At 38.0% G+C, this 23,660-nt stretch overlaps 1 non-coding gene across 1 annotated transcript; it reads left to right on the top strand.

Moving 5' to 3' along the window:
• Window positions 1-1,585: 1,585 nt before the first annotated feature.
• LOC148568037 (small nucleolar RNA R71) lies at window positions 1,586-1,693 on the top strand. The gene has a single exon (XR_015882997.1). It is a non-coding gene; the product is annotated as a small nucleolar RNA R71 (small nucleolar RNA).
• Window positions 1,694-23,660: the final 21,967 nt, after the last annotated feature.

The following is a 23,660-nucleotide window of genomic DNA, read 5'->3' as shown; positions in this document are numbered from 1 at the left end:
TGAAGTAAAGAGAATAAGAAATAAATTGCTGAAACTTAAAGAACAAGAAATTAAATGGCAGAAACTTAAAGTGCAAGAAATGTAAATTGCAGAATCTTAAAGTGCAAGGAATGTAAATTGCTTGAAATGTAAAGGGGATTGGGATGTGGATTTGCAGAAATTAAACAAGGAAAAATTAAATTGCATCAAACAGAAGAGGGAAAGGGAATTGGGATTGAACCGGATATGAAGCAGAAAAGTCAATGAACATAGAAAGCAGTAAACAGGGAATTGAAATGGGAAATTTAGATCTCAGGACCCAGAGACTAGAAAGCCAAGTCTAGATCTCAATGCCTTCCTAGATCCAACAAGAACAATTGCAAGAGAATTGTAAATTGCAAAGAGAATAGATGAAGAGCAATGAACCGGAAATTAAATTCAATTAACAGTAAAGAAACAGAGAGATCCAAGATTGAGATTGAAACAGAATTTCTTCAATTCTCCAATCCAAGATCCAAGACAAATGTAAGATGAAATTGAAAGCAATGAAAACAAGAAATTAAAGTTCACTCAAGTCAAAAGCTCTCCGAAAACTATTATGAAAATTCTAAAAGGAAAGCTCCCCGAATAACTTGAATTCTATCCTATTTATACACTTTCCAAAATGATCTTCAAGCCTTGAGTTGGGCCTTTGTTCTTGGTGGAATTGGGTTGAAAGAGGCCTTGGTTGATTGCTCTTGAAGTTTGAAGAAGAACCAAAGTGAACCAATTGAACCGGTTTTGAAGTTAGCCATAGTTGGACCTAAAGTTTGAGCCAAAGTTAGGGGTCTAACTTTGGCTCCAACTTTTCATAGCAGTAAGCAAAATTTACTGGTATGCACGTTGGTGCCAACGTTAGGGGTCTAACTTTGACCCTAACGTTGGCCTTGCTTATATGCTAGTGGCGCCAACGTTAGCCTCCAAGTTAGGGGTCTAACGTTGGCGCAAACGTTGGTGCCCAGGGAAGAAGTTTCTCTTGCCAACGTTAGCCTCCAAGTTAGGGGGCTACCGTTGGCTCAAACGTGGGGAGCCCAGGGAGTAATCTTCATGCCTAACGTTAGCCTCCAAGTTAGGGGGCTAACGTTAGGGCTAACTTCATGCCTCCTGGTTCAATTTCACTTATTCCATTGTCCTCTCTTCACTTCTAGCCATTCCTCTTTGCTTCAACCTTTCTCCAAGCTTTCTTCACCTATCATTAATCAACCAAACTTATCAAAGCTATGCTCAAAATCATGAGATATTCATTCTTTCATAATATGCAACAAATATAGCATAAAACCTCATGAAATGGCATAAATTCATATATGGTTGGTTCAATCAAGGGAAACATGAAAATCTACTCAATTAGCTTGCTTGTAGCTCAAGAAAGTGCATAATTCTAATGAAAACTAAAGAAAAAGACTAGCTAAAATAGGCTAGGATGACTTGTCATCACCATGTCAATGAGTTCCTGCGCTTCTGCAGGCGTTTTCTTTAGGTGAATGGATCCACCTGCAGAATGGTCCAATAACATCTTTGATAATTCAGACAAACTATCATAAAATATATCCAGGATGGTCCATTCTGAAAGCATGTCAGAAGGACACTTTTTGGTCAATTGCTTATATCTCTCCCAAGCTTCATAGAGGGATTCACCTTCTTTCTGTTTGAAGGTTTGAACATCCACTCTAAGCTTGCTAAGCTTTTGAGGAGGAAAGAACTTGGCTAAGAAAGCCGTGACCAGCTTATCCCAAGAGTTCAGACTATCTTTAGGTTGAGAGTCCAACCATATTCTAGCTCTATCTCTTACAGCAAATGGGAAAAGCATAAGCCTGTAGACCTCGGAGTCAACCCCATTGGTCTTAACAGTATCACAGATCTGCAAGACTTTAGTTAAGAACTGAAAAGGATCTTCTGATGGAAGTCCATGAAACTTGCAGTTCTGTTGTATCAGAGAAACTAATTGAGGCTTTAGCTCAAAATTGTTTGCTCCAATGGCAGGGATTGAGATGCTCCTTCCATGTAAATTGGAATTTGGAGCAGTAAACTCACCAAGCATCTTCCTTGCATTGTTATTATTTTCGGCCATGTCTCATTCTTTTTAAAAAATTTCTGTCAAATTTTCTCCAGAGAGTTGTGCTTTAGCTTCCCTTAGCTTCCTCTTCAGAGTCCTTTCAGGTTCAGGATCAGCTTCAACAAGAATGTTCTTATCCTTGTTCCTGCTCATATGAAAAAGAAGAGAACACAAAAGAAAATATGGAATCCTCTATGTCACAGTATAGAGATTCCTTATGTAAGTATAAGGAGAGAAGAATAGAAGAAGGAAAAGATAAGAATCTAAACACAGAGGGGAAGAGTGGGTTCGAATTCTAAGATGAAGAGAAGTGTTAGTAAATAAATAAATAATTAGAAGGAGGTGAGAGAGAAGAATTTTCGAAAATAATTGAAAAGAAAAGAAAAATATTTTTGTTTTTAATTTAAAATTAAAGTTAAAATTCGAAAATTAAGAAAGGAAAATAAAACTAAATCAAATTAAAATTTAAAACAAATAGTTAATTAATTATGAAAAAAAGGAATTTTAAAAAAGAGGAACGTGATTTTCGAAAATTTAAATAGAGAATTAGTTAGGTAGTTTTGAAAAGGATATGATTGAAACAAAAAGATAGGATTAGTTTGAAAAAGATTTGAAAATCAAATTTAAAAAGATAAGAGGTTAGAAAAGATTTTGAAATTGATTTTGAAAAAGATGTGATTGACATTTATTTTGAAAAAGATTTGAAAAAGAAATTTAAAAAGATTTGATTTTGAAAATTAAAGTTGATTACTTGACTAACAAGAAACAAAAAGATATGATTTTAAAATTTAAAGATTGAACCTTTCTTACTAGGCAAGTAACAAACTTAAAATTTTTGAATCAATCACATTAATTATTAGTAAAGATTTTGAAATTATGAAACAAAATAGGAAAAAATTTTTGAAAATCAATTTGAAATTTTCGAAAATTATGAAAGAAAAATGAAAAAGATTTGATTTTTGAAAAAGATTTGAAAAAGATAGAATTTTTAAATTGAAAATTTGATTTCACTCATAGGAAACAATTAAATTTAAAAACTTTTGACTAAATCAAACCAAATTTTCGAAAATTTATGAGAGAACAAGGCAAAGATATTTTTTGATTTTTGAATTTTTAATGAAGAAAGAGAAAAACATCAAAAAGACTCAATGCATGAAAATTTTTGGATCAAAACAAATGATGCATGCAAGAACACTATGAATGTCAAAATGAACACCAAGAACACTTTGAATGTCAAGATGAACATCAAGAATTTATTTTCGAAAATTTTTAAGAAAAGAAAAACATGCAAGACACCAAACTTAAAAATTTTTCATGTATAGACACTAACAAATTGAAAATGCATTTGAAAAACAAGAAGATATACAAAACAAGAAAATATGAAGATCAAACAAGAAGACTTGTCAAGAACAACTTGAAGATCATGAAGAACATATGCATGAGTTTTCGAAAAATGCATAAATTTTAAAAACATGCAATTGACACCAAACTTAAAATTTGACACATGACTCAAACAAAAAACATCAAATTTTTGGTTTTTTTTTTATGATTTTATTAAATTTTTTTATTTTTCAAAAATTATTTGGAAAAAGAAAATTAAGGATTTTAAAATTTTTAATGAGAATTCCAGGAATCATTCAATGTTAGTCTAAAGCTCCGGTCCAGGAATTAGACATGGTTCACTAGCCAGCCAAGCTTTTAGTGAAAGCTCCGGTCTAAAACACTAGACATGGCCAATGGCCAGCCAAGCTTCAGCAGATACAAATCAGGCATATAACAGCTGATTAGATGAGAGTCCACGGACTCTTGTGATGATAAGTTGAAATCTCGGTCCAAAGGATTAGACATGGCTTCACAGCCAGCCAGAATTCAACAGATCATCGTGAAACTCTAGAATTCATTCTTAAAAATTCTGAAGCCATAGAATAATTTATTTATTTATTTTTTTTTCAAAAAGAATAAAAATAAAAAGCTTAAAATTAAAATAAAATTACCTAATCTGAGCAACAAGATGAACCGTCAGTTGTCCAAACTCGAACAATCCCTGACAACGGTGCCAAAAACTTGGTGCACAGAAATCGTGATCGTTCATTCCTTGGTAACGGCGCTGAAAACTTAATAGGCACGTTCATAATCTTAGTTCTTTGTCACAACTTCGCACAACTAACCAGCAAGTGCACTGGGTCGTCCAAGTAATAAACCTTACGTGAGTAAAGGTCGATCCCACGGAGACTGTCTGCTTGAAGCAAGCTATGGTCACTTTGTAAATCTCAGTCAGGCGGATTCAAATGGTTATGGTGAATTGATAATTAAAATATAATTAAAATATAAAATAGGATAGAGATACTTAAGTAATTCCTTAGTGAGAATTTTAGATAAGCGTATAGAGATGCTTTTGTTCCTCCTGAACCTCTGCTTTCCTACTATCTTCATCCAATTATTCCTACTCCTTTCCATGGCAAGCTTTATGTAGGGTATCACCGTTGTCAATGGCTACTTCCTGTCCTCTCAGTGAAAATGGTCCAAGATGCGCTGTCACCGCACGGCTAATCATCTGTCGGTTCTTGATCATACTGGAATAGGATTCAGTAATCCTTTTGCGTCTGTCACTACGCCCAGCACTCGTGAGTTTGAAGCTCGTCACAGCCATCCCTTCCCAGATCCTACTTGGAATACCACAGACAAGGTTTAGACTTTCCGGATCTCAAGAATGGCCGCCAATAGTTCTAGCCTATACCACGAAGACTCTGATCGTGAATCAGAAGGCTAAGAGATACACATTCAAGCATGTTTGCGTGTAGAATGGAAGTGGTTGTCAGGCACACATTCATAAGTGAGAATGATGATGAGCGTCACATAATCATCACATTCATCATGTTCTTGTGTGCGAATGAATATCTTGGGGAAGAAATAGCCTTGGATTGAATAGAAAAATAATAGTACTTTGCATTAATTCATGAGGAACAGCAGAGCTCCACACCTTAATCTATGGTGTGTAGAAACTCTACCGTTGAAAATACATAAGAACAAGGTCCAGGCATGGCCGAATGGCCAGCCTCCAAGTCTAAGGAAAAATGTTCCAAAGATGTCCAAATATGTCTAATACAATAGTAAAAGGTCCTATTTATACTAAACTAGTTACTAGGGTTACAGAAATGAGTAAATGATGCAGAAATCCACTTTTGGGGCCCACTTGGTGTGTGCTTGTGCTAAGCATTGAAGCTTTCACATGTAGAGGACTTCCTTGGAGTTAAACACCAGTTTGTAACCTATTTCTGGCGTTTAACTCTGCTTTGCAACCTATTTTTGGCGTTTAACTCTAGAATAGGGCAGAGAGCTGGCGTTGAACGCCAGTTTGCATCATCTAAACTCGAAAAAAACATGGACTATTATATATTGCTGGAAAGCCCTGAATGTCTACTTTCCAACGCAACTAAGAGTGCGCCATTTGGACTCCTGTAGCTCCAGAAAATCTACTTTGAGTTCAGGGAGGTCAGAATCCAATAGCATCTGCAGTCCTTCTTCAACCTCTGAATCTGATTTTTGCTCAAGTCCCTCAATTTCAGCCAGAAAATACCTGAAATAACAGAAAAACACACAAACTCATAGTAAATTCCAGAAATGTGATTTTTATTTAAAAACTAATAAAAATATACTAAAAACTAATCAAATCGTACTGAAAACTATGTAAAAATAATGCCAAAAAGCGTATAAATTATCCGCTCATCACCTAACATATAGATACTTTATACAATTTTAAAATGCTTTACCTAGCTACCTAAATTTTTCCCACTTTTGTATTACATGCTCATGTATCAAACTTATTTTTGAACTTTGTCCCATGTGCATTGATTCTTTTTATTTTGCATTTGGGGTAATATTATTTTTCTTCTCTCTCTTTTTTTTTGTATCCCCTTATTTAATTACTTAATATATTTTTTTTTCAATGCACATGGTAATTTAATTATTTTGATTTCACATGAGCATGCTTCCCAAATTTTCAAATAACTTATTCAATTTAATTCCCTACTTTTTCATATCATCCCATGTTCCCATAAAATTCCCCACACTTAAATTATACACAATATCTATCTTAAGCTAACCAAGGATTCAACTTGGGATTTTTATTTTGTTTTTCTGCTTAAGGCTAGTAATGTGGTTATGAAATAAAAGGGGGTTAAAAAGTTCAAAGTGGCTAACAAGGGTGATGTAAAAGGTAGGTTTATTTGGGATAAGTGAGCTAATAACAAATAATGGCCTCAATCATATGCAAGCATGTAAATACACTAAATAATGGACATATAGAATGGAACAAAGCAAAGATTGCAATTATAGAGAAGAAAACACACAAGAATAAAAATTTATGGTTAAATAATGTAACCATATAAATAAGCTCAAAATCTCACAGGTTGTGTGTTCTTTGGCTCAAAAACCATGTTCCAAATACAACTTAAAACAAGTTTTAACATAAAAAATTTTTCAATTTAAATTACTGAAATACTATAAAAATTTCTTGAAAAAGAAAATATTACTTCAACTAAGTAGTAAAATATGCACAAAATCAAATAAACATGCAATCAAACATGCATATGCAACAATGAACTAATAAAGAAAAAAGAGTATTGGTGTTGAAAAGAAGGTAACTAACCCCTGGAAGTCGGTATTGAACTCCCCACACTTAAAGATTGCACCGTCCTCAGTGCATGCTAAGATGTGCAAGTGGATGGGGGTTGTGGTTCCTCAGCTGGGGCTCTTTTTGTTCCTTTCCTTGCCGGTGGTTTGGGAGTAGCTTTCTCTTTACCCTTCTTGGTGGCCATCTTGAAAAGGGAAAAAGAAAGTAACTTTTAAAGCTAAGGGTTAGAGCAAGGAAGAGAGCGGGAAAGGTGGTAATCAATGCACAATAAAGAAGAATGACGTTAACACATGGTCATGACTACATATGAAAAGTTCATCAATGGAAATATAACAAGTGCATGTAATGACAATTAAATGCAAGATATTTATTGGCATGCTGGCAAAGGCATGAGTAGCATAGATCAAGCATTCAATGTCCAAGTTAGATTACCAAGTCTTTCAAACTAACAACATGTTTGTAATAACAATTATATTTAAGTAATAAAATATAAAAAGGGTTTTGTGAAAAGCAAGCATTTAGAGTAGTAGAATAAAAGAAATCTAAAAATAGTCCACAATGTCATACGGGCTTTTTCACAAACACATAGCAAGCATGGTAAATAAGCTATTGAAAGTATTAAATTGAACATGCAAGCAACCTTTTAAAAAGTAATATATAATTGTCAAACAATTCATTTAATAATCCACAAGCAAAATATACAACATAATGACCCAAATAAATTTCTAACACCAATGAAAATAATGCAATTAATGAAAGTATGCAAATAAATTAGATGAAATGGAATGGAAGTGAAGAGGGATGAGAAGTTAAAGAGATGAAGAAGAAGAAAGTAAGAAAAGGAAGAAGAAGGAAGAAAAGATAGAAGAAATTAGGATTAGAAAAGAAAAGATAAGATAATTGACGCTGATCTAGATAAGTTATGCAGCGCAGGCGATGCGAGCGAGTGGGTTACGCGTTCGCTCGGATAGCGCTTCTATGAAGTGACGTGGACGCGTGGGTCACGCGTTCACGAGGAGTGATTTGTGCCATTAGCGCGAGGGCAGCCTCACGTTCGCGCAACTCTCTCTCCGAAACACTTTTTGCCAAATTTTTGGGTGACGCGGTTGCGTGGTTGACGCGATCGCGTGGATGGCCATTTTTGGAAAATGACGCGGCCGCGTGGGGAACGCGTTCACGTGGGAGGGCTTGGGCATCCAGCACGAGTCCAGCCCCATTCCAGCCCAACATACTGCCATACATGTCGATTTCACAGGGCCATGCGTTCGCGTGGGTGACGCGGACGCGTGGGAGGCATTTTTTCCACATCACGCGGACGTGTCAGCGATGCGGTCGCGTGGATCAATTTTGTGCCAAAGGCACGCCTCTAGCCACGCTTTCGCATGACTCTCTGTTCAATCTTCTTTTCTTCCTAATGCACTGGTGTGCGTGTTTTTTTTTATATAATAATGCAGTATGCAGAATACAATGCTAATATTAATGTTATGCATGATTCCAGGTCCAATCAAAACTCAAAAACAAACAAAACAGACTAGAATTAAAACTGAAAAAGGGACGATCATACCATGGTGGGTTGTCTCCCACCTAGCACTTTTAGTTAAAGTCCTTAAGTTGGACATTGGCGAGCTCCTTCTCATGGTGGCTTGTGCTTGAACTCATCTTGAAACTTCCACCAATGCTTGGACTTCCAATAAGCTCTATTAATACCAAGTAAATTCCTCAAGCTTTGATGGATTTCTTTATAAGCTTTGAGCTCCCAAAATTGATCCTCATATATTCCTGGATCCCAAATCTTGTTTCTACACCCGTCTTCAAGCTGATTATCATGATTCCATCCAGGTGGTTCAGCTTTAAAATTGTCACTGAAGCGTCCAAACAACTTCCTAGACCCATTCAATTGAGCTTTACACCAACCTTTGCGTTTAAACTTAAAGCTTCCAACCATAATGAACCTTGCAGGATAATTCTTACCACTGACCATCTTCCTCTTACTCTTAATGCCACAAAGAGCTCTAAGTTGACCATCCATCTCCAGTAGCCCATATTCAAGTGGGAAGGTAAAGGTCAAGGATAAGAATTTTACCCACTTGAACGTTGTGTTGGATGGTAATGGCCTTGGGAGAGGTATTTCTAATTAACTTGCAAGCTCCACTCCCTTGTGCTCTTCTCTGACAACTTCCACCTCTTTGCGAGTTTCTTCAATATCAACCTCTTCCTCTTGGTAGCTTTCTTCCAATTCAATCTCTTCTTCATTGCTCACCAAGGGCATGGGAGGCTGTGCTTCTTCTTCTTGAATCTCCATCTCTTGATCGACCTCTTCCAAGTCCTTAACCATGACATGCCTTGGAGGTTGTACACCCTCCTCAATATCAAATGTAACCGTCTTGGAAGGAGGCTCTATGTCTTGACTTCCCCATGGAGGTTCAGCATCTCGCAAGTCTTCAACCACTTCTTCCTCTTCAATAATTACTGCTTTGTCCAGTAGTTTTAATATAAAATCGTACTCATCCTTGATGATTTTCTTTCCATGACAACTCCTTTCAACTATTATTTCATCTTCAAGGGTCTCTCCTATCTCTATATTTTGGGCCTCCTCTTGCTCTAAGATAAAATCAGACTCCTCCTTGATGTCTTCCTTCACTAATTCTTCAACCACTCCTTCTACTTCAAGGGTTTTTACTACCTTTACCTTTAGGGCCTCCTCTAGCTCCTTATGAAGTATCGATTCACGAAGTTGATCCCTTCTCTCTTGTTCCATGCCAATAGCATCATTGGGATCATGTTGCTCTTGGATTGATGGATGTGGGTGCTCTTCCATGGATGGTGGTGATGGGATGGAGAGATCATTCTGTGGTTGAAAAGGAAGTGCACTAGAGCTTGAGGGTTGATTGTTGAAGGTATTTGGTGGTCCGATTTGGGCGACGAGAGCTTGTATAGTAGAGTTTAGATCGGTAAGTGCTTTCTCCATGGAGGTTTGGGGTTGATAGGAGGGTTCATTTGTTGGGAGAAAGGGTTCTTGGTAGGAAGGTGGTTCATCTTGATAATGATAAGGAGATGGTGTATATTGAGGTGGGGGTTACGAGAGTAGTTGTGTTGGAATGGGGGTGGTTCTGTGTATGGTTCATTTGGCTCATAAGGTGGTTGGTATGGTGGATACGGGTTAGGGTCATATGGAGGTGAATGGTGGAAAGGGGCTTGTGAGTATGGTGGTCCAAAGTCATGTTGAGGAGATGGTTCATAAGCATATGGCGGGGCTTGTTGGTAACTACAAGGGGGTCCACCATAGTCATCATTTTGGTATGCATCACAGAATGGTTGTTGGTTATAGTGCATTGGAGGGGGTTGTTGCCAAGAGGGTTGATCAAATCCTTGTGGCTCCTCCCATCTTTGATTCTTCCAACCTTGATGCCTATTTTCATTATAGTTTCCATTCCTTACAACAATATTGGAACCAAACTTAAAGCGATGGGGGTGAGAACTCATAATAGCAAATAAAAATTAAAAATAAAAATAAAAACATATTTAAATTAAAAGGTTATTGAAATTTAAATTTTGAAATTTGAAATTTGAAATTTGAAATTTGAAATTTGAAATTTGAATTTTGATTTTTGAATTTTAAATTTTGAATTTTGAAATTTGAAATTTTGAATTTTGAAATTTTGAATTTTGAAATTTGAAATTTAAATATTGAAATTTGAAATTTGATTTTGAAATAAGATAAGGTTTTGAAAAAGATATGATTTTTGAAAAAGATTTGAATTTTGAAATTTAAAAATAAGATAAGATAAAAATTTTAAAAAAGAAATCTGAAAATTTTTTTATGCAAATTTCGAAAATGCAATTAAAATAAAGAGAAAAGATTTTTTTGAATTAAATGAGGAAAGAGAAAAACAATAAAATGACACCAAACTTAAAATTTTTAGATCAAAACGAAGAAAACAACTAAGAACAACATGAAGGTCAATATGAACACGAAGAAAATTTTTGAAAAAATTTTTAATAACTAAATAAAAACCAATAACATCTTAATTTATGAAAAAGAAAAAATAAAAACAAATAAACAAGCAAAAAGCAAATATTTACAATAACCAATAATATGGCACACGTTTGCAATTCCCCGGCAACGATGCCATTTTGACGATCGGATTTTCTATCGGTAAAGAAATTAACAAATATAATCGCATTGTAAGTATAACTTCTAAACTAACAGAAAATTCTTTCGTACAAATGTTTGGTTGTCACAAGTAACAAACCCCTTTGAAATTGATAACCGAAGTATTTAAACTTCGGGTCGTCTTCTCAAGGAATTGCAGGGAAGTATGATTTATTAATGGTTATGTGGTGCACGAATTGTGAATCACACTTTTCACACTCGTACCACTAACCAGCAAGTGCACTTGGTCGTCCAAGTAATACCTTACGTGAGTAAGGGTCAAATTCCACGGAGATTGTTGGTTTGAAGCAATCTATGGTTATCTTGAAATTCTTAGTCAGGAAGTCAATTATATTTATCAGTTGAGTTGCAAATAAACAAGAGAGCATGGATTAAAGGTTGCTTGTTATGCAGTAATGGATAATATGTTGGAGTTTTGGAGATGCTTTGTCTTCAGAATCTCTGCTTTCCTCTGTCCTCTGATTCATGCATGCACGTCCTTCTATGGCAAGCTGTGTGTAGGTGGATCACCGTTGTCAATGGCTACCATCCATCCTTCCAGTGAAAAGGGTCCAGGTGCGCTGTCACCGCACGACTAATCATCTGCAGGTTCTCAGTCGTACCGGAATAGGATTTACTATCCTTTTGCGTCTGTCACTACGCCCAACACTCGCGAGTTTGAAGTTCGTCACAGCCATCCAATCCCAGAATCCTACTCGGAATACCACAGACAAGGTTTAGACTTTCCGGATTCTCATGAATGCCGCCATCAATCTAGCTTATACCACGGAGATTCTGATTAGGGAATCTAAGAGATATTCATTCAATCTGATGTAGAACGGAAGTGATTGTCAGACACACGTTCATGGATTGAGGAAGGTGATGAGTGTCACTGATCATCACACATGTTTGAATGGAAAACAGAAATACTTGCATTAATTCATCAAGACACAGCAGAGCTCCTCACCCCCAACAATGGAGTTTAGAGACTCATGCCGTCAAAGAGTATAAAGTTTTGATCAAAAAAATGTCATGAGATACAAAATAAATCTCTAAAAGTTGTTTAAATACTAAACTAGTAACCTAGGTTTACAGAAAATGAGTAAACTATAACAGATAGTGCAGAAATCCACTTCTGGGGCCCACTTGGTGTGTGCTGGGGCTGAGGCTAAAGCTTCTCACGTGCCTGGGCCTGTTTTGGGCATTCAACGCCAGCTTTGGATCCTTTTCTGGCGTTGAACTCTAACTTGCAACTTGTTTCTGGCGCTGGACACCAGAATTGGGCAGAGAACTGGCGTTGAACGCCAGTTTACGTCGTCTATCCTTGAGCAAAGTATAGACTATTATATATTTCTGGAAAGCCCTGGATGTCTACTTTCCAACGCGATTGGGAGCACGCCATTTGGAGTTCTGTAGCTCCAGAAAATCCATTTTGAGTGCAGGGAGGTCAGAATCCAACAACATCAGCAGTCCTTTTTCAGCCTGAATCAGATTTTTGCTCAGCTCCCTCAATTTCAGCCAGAAAATACCTGAAATTACAAAAAAACACACAAACTCATAGTAAAGTCCAGTAATGGAGATTTTGCCTAGAAACTAATGAAAATAAACTGAAAACCAACTAAAACATACTAAAATCTATATGAAATTAACCCCAAAAAGCATATAAAATATCCGCTCATCACAACACCAAACTTGAACTGTTGCTTGTCCTCAAGCAACTAGACAAATAAAATAGAAGACTAATATGTCAAGAACCAATAATATCTCAGAGTTTTTTGAGTGAAGCTCAGATTCTAATTAGATGAGCGGGACTAGTAGCTTTTTGCTTCTGAACAGTTTTGGCATCTCACTTTATCCATTGAAGCTCAGAGTGATTGGCATCTATAGGAACTTAGAATTCAGATAGTGTTATTGATTCTCCTATTTCAGTATGATGATTCTTGAACACAGCTACTTTATGAGTCTTGGCTGTGGCCCTAAGCACTTTGTTTTCCAGTATTACCACCGGATACATAAATGCCACAGACACATAATTGGGTGAACCTTTTCAGATTGTGACTCAGCTTTGCTAAAGTCCCCAATTAGAGGTGTCCAGGGTTCTTAAGCACACTCTTCTTTTTGCTTTGGACCTTGACTTTAACTGCTCAGTCTCAAGTTTTCACTTGACACCTTCACGCCACAAGCACATGGCTAGGGACAGCTTGGTTTAGCCGCTTAGGCCAGAATTTTATTCCTTTAGGCCCTCCTATCCACTGATGCTCAAAGCCTTGGGATTCTTTTTATTACCCTTGCCTTTTGGTTTTAAGGGCTATTGGCTTTTTCTGCTTGCTTTCTCTTCTTTTTTTTTTTTCTGCAAGCTTTGTTCTTTGCTGCTTTTTCTTGCTTCAAGAATCATTTTTATGATTTTTCAGATTATCAATAACATGTCTCATGTTCATCATTCTTTCAAGAGCCAACATATTTAACAGTCTTAAAAAACAAATTCAAAAGACATATGCACTGTTCAAGCATTCATTCAGAAGACAGAAAGCATTGCCACCACATGTTACTAATTAGAATTTTTCTTATTAAAAAAAACTCGAATTTATTGCCTCTTATTCAAAAGATCTACTATTTTATTAATGTTTGCTGATGATGAGAAAAATAGACTATAACTTAATTGGAGGTAAAATCAAAATAGACACTAATTACTACTATATGACTCCTAAGGTAAACTCTTATAACGACAACTATCACAGAGTTAAAGAAGAAATTGGAATTTAACAACCTTTGTTCTGGGAAGTGGATGTTCCTCGGATCTGTGGGGTGCTTGGTCCTTCAAGAGATAACTTCTGGCGCTTTAATTCCCTCAATTCACGCCCTTGCTCTTCCTGTTCTTTAATCAAATAGCAAAGAATTTGACTGTGTTCCTTCTGTTCCTTTATTATTTGTTCCATAGCTTCTTGTATCTTGGTAACTGATGTTTCAAGATACTCCCAATATTCAGATTGAGGGATTTCTGGGAGAAATTCCTATGTTTTCTTCTTGATGGGGTCATCCTGCGCTTGTTGTTTTTCCATTGATGCTTTGGTGACTGGTTTCTCAATTGAGATATACTCAGTTATTCCCATCCTTACCCCAACGTCCTTGCAGAGCAGAGAAATCAAGCTTGGGTAAGCCAACCTGGCCTCTTTAGAATTTTTATTAGCAATTTTGTAGAATTCAGTTGAAATCAGTTGATGAACTTCCACTTCTTTTCCTATCATGATGAAATGGATCATCACTGCTCTTTTAACAGTGACTTCAGAACGGTTGCTGGTGGGCAGCAGAGAATGCCCAATGAAATCCAGCCATCCTCTAGAGACTGGTTTAAGATCTTCTCTTTTGAGTTGGTTTGGGACACCCTTCGTGCTGGTGGTCCACCTGGCTCCAAGGATACATATATCCTCTAGGATCTTATCTAGGCCCTTGTCTATTCTCATCATTCTCCTGTTGAAAGAGTCTGGATCATCCTTCAGCTGAGGTAGCTTTAAGATCTCCCTGATCTTGTCAGGGTTGGTATGAACAATCTTTCCTCTGACCACGGTCAGATATTCATAGAAAGTAGTTCCAGATAGTTTTTGCTTGTCTGTCTGCCACATGTTAGCATAGAACTCCTGGACCATATTCCTTCCCACTTTCGTCTCAGGATTAGCTAGGACCTCCCAGTTCCTGATTCGAATTTGCTCCTGGATCTCCGGATATTCGTCTTCTTTCAGATCGAATCTAACTTCCGGGATCACTGATCTTAGACCCATTATTTTGTAATAATGGTCTGAATGTTCTTTAGATAAGAACTTCCCTTGATTCCAAAGTGGTTTTGGAACGCTCTCTTTCTTGCCTCTTGAAGTGGGTTGTTTTCCCTTAGGAGCCATGATCTTAGTGATCACGGATAAACACACCAAACTTAGAGGTTTGCTTGTCCTCAAGCAAAAGAAAAGAAAGGAGAGGGATAGAAGGAGAGCTAGGTGCAATTGTTGATGGAGGGGGTGGAGGCCGAACCCATATTTAAAGGGAGGGGGGTGGGTTCGAAAATTTAGGAAAGATATGGTAAAAAAAAGATTGATTTGGAAAAGATAAGATAGAAGATATGATAAGAGAGGATATAGTTTAAAATTGAAAAGATATGAAAAATTTTTTGAAAAATATAAATCTAGATTTTGAAAAAGATAATGTGGAGATTTGAAAAAGATATTGATGAGTTGAAAAAATTTTTGGAAAAGAGTTGAATTGGATTGAAAAAGAGGATTTGTGCTTATGGATTAAGATATATTTGATATTTTTAAAGTAGGATTTTTAGAAATTAAGGATTTTAGAAATCAAGGTTCTTAACATGTGTATGCAAGGAATCATGATTTGAAACATGGAAATTAAAATTAGAATGAAAAATATGAAGAAGAAACGAATTTACCTCCTCCCCATCATCCTGGCGTTTGAACGCCCAAACGCTGCCTGTTTTGGGCGTTCAACGCCCAAATGCTGCTCTCCTGGACGTTCAACGCCCAGTTGCTGCCCTTTTCCGGCGTTGAACGCCAGATAGTTATCCTTACTGGCGTTCAGCGCCCACTGGATGCCTCTTTTGGGCGCTGAACGCCCAAAACAGGCTCTTACTGGCGTTTTCTTGCTAGTGAGCTCCTTTTCTCTGTTTTGCGTGCAGATTCCTTCTGTAACCCTGTGAACTTATGCAATTGATTCTTTACCTTGTTATCAATGAACTTTATATAAACAAATAAAAATAAAAATAGGGCAAAATGCTTAGAGGATTGGTGCTCCATGGCTGGGTTGCCTCCCAGCAAGCGCTTCTTTATTGTCTTTAGCTGGACCTTGCTGAGCTTTTAATCTAGCTCCAGCCTTGAGCACTCTTGCTCAACGTTGCCTTCAAGATAGTGCTTGATTCTCTGTCCATTGACAATGAACTTCTTATCAGAATCAATATCTTGAAGCTCCACATAACCATATGGTGATACACTTGTAATCACATATGGTCCCCTCCACCGGGATTTCAGTTTCCCGGGGAATAGCTTGAGTCTAGAGTTAAACAGCAGAACCTTCTGTCCTGGTTCAAAGATTCTAGAAGACAGCTTTCTATCATGCCACTTTTTCGATTTCTTTTTATAAAGCTTGGCATTTTCGAAAGCAGTGAATCTGAATTCTTCTAGCTCATTTAGCTGGAGCAATCTTTTTTCTCCTGCTAATTTGGCATCAAAGTTTAGGAATCTGGTTGCCCAGTAGGCTTTATGCTCCAGTTCCACGGGCAGGTGACATGCCTTACCATACACAAGTTGGTATGGAGAGGTCCCTATAGGGGTCTTGAATGCTGTTCTGTAAGCCCACAGAGTATCATCCAAGCTCCGTGCCCAATCCTTTCGACGGGTACTTACTGTCCGTTCTAGGATTCTCTTTAATTCTCTGTTAGAGACTTCAGCTTGCCCATTAGTTTGTGGATGATATGGAGTAGCTACCTTGTGGCGAATCCCATACCGAACCATGGCAGAGTAAAGCTGTTTGTTGCAGAAGTGAGTGCCCCCATCACTGATCAGTACTCTAGGGACACCAAACCTGCTAAAGATATATTTCTGGAGGAACTTCAGCACTGTTTTAGTATTATTGGTGGGTGTGGCAATGGCCTCAACCCATTTTGATACATAGTCAACTGCCACCAGAATATAAGTGTTTGAGAATGATGGTGGGAAAGGTCCCATGAAGTCAATTCCCCATACGTCAAACAACTCAATCTCCAAGATTCCTTGTTGAGGCATGGCGTAACCAAGGGGCAGATTACCAGCTCTTTGGCAACTATCACAGTTATGTACAAACTCTCGGGAATCTCTATAGATTGTGGGCCAATAGAAGCCACATTGGAGGACCTTGGTGGCTGTTCGCTCACCCCCGAAATGGCCTCCATATTGAGATCCATGGCAATGCCATAGGATCCTCTGCGCTTCTTCTCTAGGAACACACCTACGGATTATTCTGTCTGCACATCTCTTAAAGAGATAGGGTTCATCCCACAAGTAGTACTTTGCATCAGTGATTAATTTTTTCTTTTGTTGCCTGTTGTACTCCTTGGGTATGAACCTTGCAGCTTTATAGTTTGCAATATCGGCAAACCATGGTGTTTCCTGGATGGCAAATAAATGCTCATCCGGAAAAGTCTCAGAGATCTCAAGAGAGGGGAGGGACGTCCCTTCTACTGGCTCTATTTGGGACAGATGATCAGCCACTTGGTTCTCTGTCCCTTTTCTATCTCTTATTTTTATATCAAACTCTTGCAGAAGCAACACCCATCTGATGAGCCTGGGTTTTGAATCCTGCTTTGTGAGTAGATATTTAAGAGCAGCATGGTCAGTATACACAATCACTTTTGATCCTACTAAGTATGATGTGAATTTGTCAATAGCATAAACCACTGCAAGTAATTCTTTTTCTGTGGTTGTGTAATTTTTCTGGGCATCATTTAAAACGCGACTAGCATATTAAATGACATGCAGAAGCTTGTCATGCCTCTGTCCCAATACTGCACCAATGGCGTGATCACTGGCGTCACACATTAGCTCAAATGGTAATGTCCAGTCTGGTGCAGAAATAACTGGTGCTGTGACCAGCTTAGCTTTCAGCATTTCAAACGCCTGCAGACACTCTGTGTCAAACACAAATGGCGTGTCAGCAGCTAGCAGATTGCTTAGAGGTTTTGCAATTTTTGAAAAATCTTTTATAAACCTCTTATAGAATCCTGCATGCCCCAGAAAGCTTCTGATTGTCTTAACATTGGCAGGTGGTGGTAATTTTTCAATTACCTCTATTTTTGCTTGATCCACCTCTATTCCCTTGTTTGAGATTTTATGCCCAAGGACAATCCCTTCAGTCACCATGAAGTGACATTTTTCCCAGTTTAAGACTAGGTTGGTCTCTTGGCATCTCTTCAGGACAAGTTTCAGGTGATCAAGACAGGAGCTGAATGAGTCTCCATATACTGAGAAGTCATCCATGAAGACTTCCAGAAAATTTTCCACCATATCAGAGAAAATAGAGAGCATGCATCTCTGGAAAGTTGCAGGCGCATTACACAGCCCAAATGGCATCCTTCTATAAGCAAACACTCCAGAAGGACATGTGAATGCTGTTTTCTCTTGATCCTGGGGATCTACTGCAATCTGGTTATAGCCTGAGTAGCCATCCAGAAAGCAGTAATAATTATGACCTGCCAGTCTTTCTAGCATCTGGTCTATGAATGGTAAAGGAAAATGATCCTTTCTGGTGGCTGTATTGATCCTTCTGTAGTCAATACACATGCGCCACCCTGTAACTGTTCTTGTAGGAACCAGTTCATTTTATTCATTGTGAATCACTGTCATGCCTCCCTTTTTTGGGACGACTTGGACAGGGCTCACCCAGGGGCTATCAGAAATAGGATAAATAATCCTAGCCTCTAGTAATTTGGTGACCTCTTTCTGCACCACTTCCTTCATGGCTAGATTTAGCCGCCTCTGTGGTTGAACCACTGGTTTAGCATTATCTTCCAATAAGATTTTGTGCATGCATCTAGCTGGGCTTATGCCCTTAAGGTCACCTATGGACCACCCAAGAGCTGTTTTGTGTGTCCTTAGCACTTGAATAAGTGCTTCCTCTTCCTGTGGATTTAAAGCAAAGCTTATGATCACTGGAAAAGTGTCACCTTCTCCCATGAATACATATTTCAGGGATGGTGGTAATGGTTTGAGCTCAGGTTTAGGAGGTTTTTCCTCTTCCAGAGGAAATTTCAGAGGCTCTTTCATCTCCTCTGAATCCTCCAAATCAGGCTGAACATCTTTAAAGATGTCTTCCAACTCTGATTCGAGACTCTCAGCCATGTTGATCTCTTCTACCAAAGAGTCAATAAGATCAACTTTCATGCAGTCTTTTGATGTGTCTGGATGCTGCATGGCTTTGATAGCATTCAACTTAAACTCATCATCATTGACTCTCAGGGTTATTTCCCCTTGTTGGACATCAATGAGGGTTCATCCAGTTGCTAGGAAGGGTCTTCCTAGAATGAGAGTAGCACTCTTGTGCTCCTCCATTTCCAGCACTACAAAGTCAGTGGGAAAGGCGAATGGCCCAACTCTGACAATCATGTCTTCAATCACGCCTAATGGGTATTTAATGGAGCTATCAGCAAGTTGGAGACATATCCGGGTTGGTTTAACTTCTTCAGTTAAGCCAAGCTTTCTGATAGTGGATGTAGGTATTAGATTGATGCTTGCCCCAAGATCGCACAAAGCTGTCTTGGTGCAATTACCTTCTAATATGCATGGTATCAGAAAACTCCCAGGGTCTTTAAGCTTTTCAGAAAAGCTTTTTAGAATGACTGCACTGCATTCTTCAGTGAGGAGAACTCTTTCTGTTTCTCCCCAATCCTTTTTATGACTCAGGATCTCTTTCATGAACTTGGCATAAGAAGGTATTTGCTCAAGTACCTCTGCAAATGGAATCTTTATTTCAAGAGTCCTGAGATAATCTGCAAAGCAAGCAAATTGCTTATCCTGCTCCTCTTTTCGGAGTTTTTGAGGATAAGGTATCTTGGCTTTATATTCCTCAACCTTAGTTGCTATAGGTTTATTGCCTACAGAAGTGGTTGAAGAAGCCTTTTTAGCGGGGTTGTCATCAGCACTTGTGTGTGTCTGATCCCTCACTGGCAATTGAGTGCCAGAGTTAGAAGCTGGAATGATGTTAGACGCCAACTCCTTGTCTGTTCCTGGTGTCTGAACGCCAGAACTGTGCCCATTTTGGGCGTTCAATGCTAGATCCTGCCCATTTTGGGCGTTCAACGCCAGATCCTTGCTTGTTTTTGGCGTTGAACGCCAGTCCTTGCTTGTTACTGGCGTTGAACGCCAGTCTTGGGCATGGTCTGGGCGTTCAGTGCCAGCCTTCCACCAGATTGCTGGCGTTTTAATGCCAGAATTACTTTTCCCTGGGCTCTTACTGTCCTCAGGTGAATTTTGGGTGGTTTGCTCATTCCTTGGCTCTTTGCTGTCTTGAGGTGGGGTATTTAATGTTTTCCCACTTCTTAATTGAACTGCTTGGCATTCTTCTGTTATTTGTCTTGACAGCTGCTGCTTTGTTTGCTTCAATTGTTCTTCCATATTTATATTAGCCATCCTTGTCTCTTGTAGTTTATCCTTGAATTCGGCTAACTGCTTTGTTAGAAAGTCCAATTGCTGATTGAATTCAGCAGCTTGTTTTACAGGGCTGAGTTCAGCACTTACTGTTTTAACCTCTTCTTTCATGGAAGGATCACTGCTTAGGTACAGATGCTGATTCCTGGCAACTGTATCAATGAGCTCTAGAGCCTCTTCAATTGTCTTTCTCATGTGGATAGATCCACCAGCTGAGTAATCTAGAGACATCTGAGCTCCTTCTGCAAGCCCATAATAGAAGATGTCTAACTGAACCCACTCTGAAAACATTTCAGAGGGGCATTTTCGTAGCATCTCTCTGTATCTCTCCCAAGCATCATAAAGAGATTCCTTATCTCCTTGTTTAAAGCCTTGGATGTCCAGCCTTAGCTGTGTCATCCGTTTTGGGGGAAAGTATTGATTCAGGAATTTTTCTGTCAGCTGTTTCCATGTCCTTATGCTGGCCTTAGGTTGGTTATTTAACCACCTCTTAGCTTGATCTTTTACAACAAATGGAAACAGTAATAGTCTGTAGACATCCTGATCTATTTCCTTATCATGTACTGTGTCAGCAATTTGTAAAAATTGTGCCAGAAACTCTGTAGGTTCTTCCTGTGGAAGACCGGAATACTGGCAACTTTGTTGTACAATGATAATGAGCTGAGGATTCAACTCAAAGCTACTGACTCCAATGGAGGGTATGCAGATACTACTCCCATATGAAGCAGTAGAGGGGTTAGCATATGACCCCAGAGTCCTCCTGGACTGTTCATTTCCACTTAGATCCATAATGGAGAAAGGGAGATGATGTCAAATAAAAAATTTATTTTTATTTATTTATTTATTTATTCAATTCGAAAATGAAATAAATTAAAATAAAATAAACAAAAATGGTTGAAAATTTTCGAAAAAATGAGGAGAGAGAAAGTGGTTAGGAAGTTTTAAAAAGGATATGATGATTTTTGAAAAAGGTTTTAAATTTTAAAAAAATAAAAAATCTGAATTTTAAAGGTAAATTTCGGAAATTTGCTTTAAAATAGAGAGAAAAGATATTTTTGAATTTAAAGAGGAGAGAGAGAAACAATAAGATAGCACAAGATTTAAAATTTTCAGATCTAATGCTCCTTGTTTTTGAAAATTTTGGAGGGAAAACACCAAGGAACACCAAACTTAAAAATTTTAAGATCAAGACACAAGGGAAACTCAAGAACACTTTGAAGACTCACAAGAACACAAGAACATGAAGAAAGAACATCAAACTTAAAATTTTTAGAAAACCAAACTAAAATTTTCGAAAACCAAAGGGAAATCAACAAGAAAACACCAAACTTAAAGTTTGACACAAAATTTAATAGAGAAATTATTATTTTTGAAAAAGATTTTTAAAAAGAGTATACCAAACTGCCATGGACTTAGACCAACGCTCTAGCCAATTGGGCAGTAAATGTAACACTTGTTTTGAAGAAGTATAAAATTTTAACCAAGAACAATAATGAGAGACTCTAAACCAAAAAAAAAAATTTCCTAATCTAAGCAGCAAAATAAACCGTCAGTTGTTCAAACTCGAAAAATCCCCGGCAACGGCGCCAAAAACTTGGTGCACGAATTGTGAATCACACTTTTCACACTCGTACCGCTAACCAGCAAGTGCACTGGGTCGTCCAAGTAATACCTTACGTGAGTAAGGGTCGAATCCCAGGGAGATTGTTGGTTTCAAGCAATCTATGGTTATCTTGCAATTCTTAGTCAGGAAGTCAATTATATTTATCAGTTGAGTTGCAAATAAACAAGAGAGCATGGATTAAAGGTTACTTGTTATGCAGTAATGGATAATATGTTGGAGTTTTGGACATGCTTTGTCTTCAGAATCTCTACTTTCCTCTGTCCTCTGATTCATGCACGCACGTCCTCCTATGGCAAGCTGTGTGTAGGTGGATCACCGTTGTCAATGGCTACCATCAATCCTTCCAGTGAAAAGGGTCCAGGTGCGCTGTCACCGCACGGCTAATCATCTGCAGGTTCTCAATCGTACCGGAATAGGATTTACTATCCTTTTGCGTCTGTCACTACGCCCAACACTCGCGAGTTTGAAGTTCGTCACAGCCATCCAATCCCAGAATCCTACTCAGAATACCACAGACAAGGTTTAGACTTTCCGGATTTTAATAAATGCCACCATCAATCTAGCTTATACCACGGAGATTCTGATTAGGGAATCTAAGAGATATTCATTCAATCTGATGTAGAACGGAAGTGATTGTCAGACACACGTTCATGGATTGAGGAAGGTGATGAGTGTCACTGATCATCACCTTCTCCATAGTTAGGCGCGAATGGATATCTTAGATAGGAACACACATGTTTGAATGGAAAACAGAAATACTTGCATTAATTCATCAAGACACAGCAGAGCTCCTCACCCCCAACAATGGAGTTTAGAGACTCATGCCGTCAAAGAGTATAAAGTTTTGATCAAAAAAATGTCATGAGATACAAAAGAAATCTCTAAAAGTTGTTTAAATACTAAACTAGTAACCTAGGTTTACAGAAAATGAGTAAACTATAACAGATAGTGCAGAAATCCACTTCTGGGGCCCACTTGGTGTGTGCTGGGGCTGAGACTAAAGCTTCTCACGTGCCTGGGGCTGTTTTGGGCGTTCAACGCCAGCTTTGGATCCTTTTCTGGCGTTGAACTCCAACTTGCAACTTGTTTCTGGCGCTGGACGCCAGAATTGGGCAGAGAACTGGCGTTGAACGCCAGTTTACGTCATCTATCCTTGAGCAAAGTATGGACTATTATATATTTCTGGAAAGCCCTGAATGTCTACTTTCCAACGCAATTGAGAGCACGCCATTTGGAGTCCTCTAGCTCCAGAAAATCCATTTTGAGTGCAGGGAGGTCAGAATCCAACAGCATCAGCAGTCCTTTTTCAGCCTGAATCAGATTTTTGCTCAGCTCCCTCAATTTCAGCCAGAAAATACCTGAAATTACAAAAAAACACACAAACTCATAGTAAAGTCTAGAAATGGGGATTTTTCCTAGAAACTAATGAAAATAAACTGAAAACCAACTAAAACATACTAAAATCTATATGAAATTAACCCCAAAAAGCGTATAAAATATCCGCTCATCATTATGCAAAGGTATATTTTGGGGATTTTAAAAGTTTTGAAAAAGGAAATAAATTGCTAAGAAAAATACATTAATAATTAATAAAACTCTTGGCAAGGTATGAAAATCAGAAGTCCTATCCTAGTTATCCTTATCAATTGTGATGAGAATTGGATTTTTCTCCCACCTTGTTAACCTCTAACTATGAAGGTAAGTTAAGTGGATGAATTAATTTGAATCCTCATGTCCTAGTCTTTCCTTGGGAAAGCCTAGAGTTAGTGGAACTCGATTTAATTCTTGAAGAATTCCAATTTTCAGTCAACACCTCGAGTTTGATAACTCAAGCGTCACCAATTATTTAACCAAAGCCAAAAGGAAGAAAATATCTAAATTAAATTAAAAGCATTCATAAATAGAATAAAGCAATCATAAATCTGAAACACATCAAATTACGTTTAAACATAAATTCAAATCTAACATGGAAAAGTTCATAAGGTAAATTGGGAAAATAAATAAAA

The sequence above is a fragment of the Arachis ipaensis genome, chromosome B4 (assembly GCF_059453495.1).
Source record: "Arachis ipaensis isolate K30076 ecotype BB chromosome B4, ASM5945349v1, whole genome shotgun sequence".
NCBI lineage: Eukaryota > Viridiplantae > Streptophyta > Magnoliopsida > Fabales > Fabaceae > Arachis > Arachis ipaensis.
This window is presented reverse-complemented; position numbering and strand designations above follow the sequence as displayed.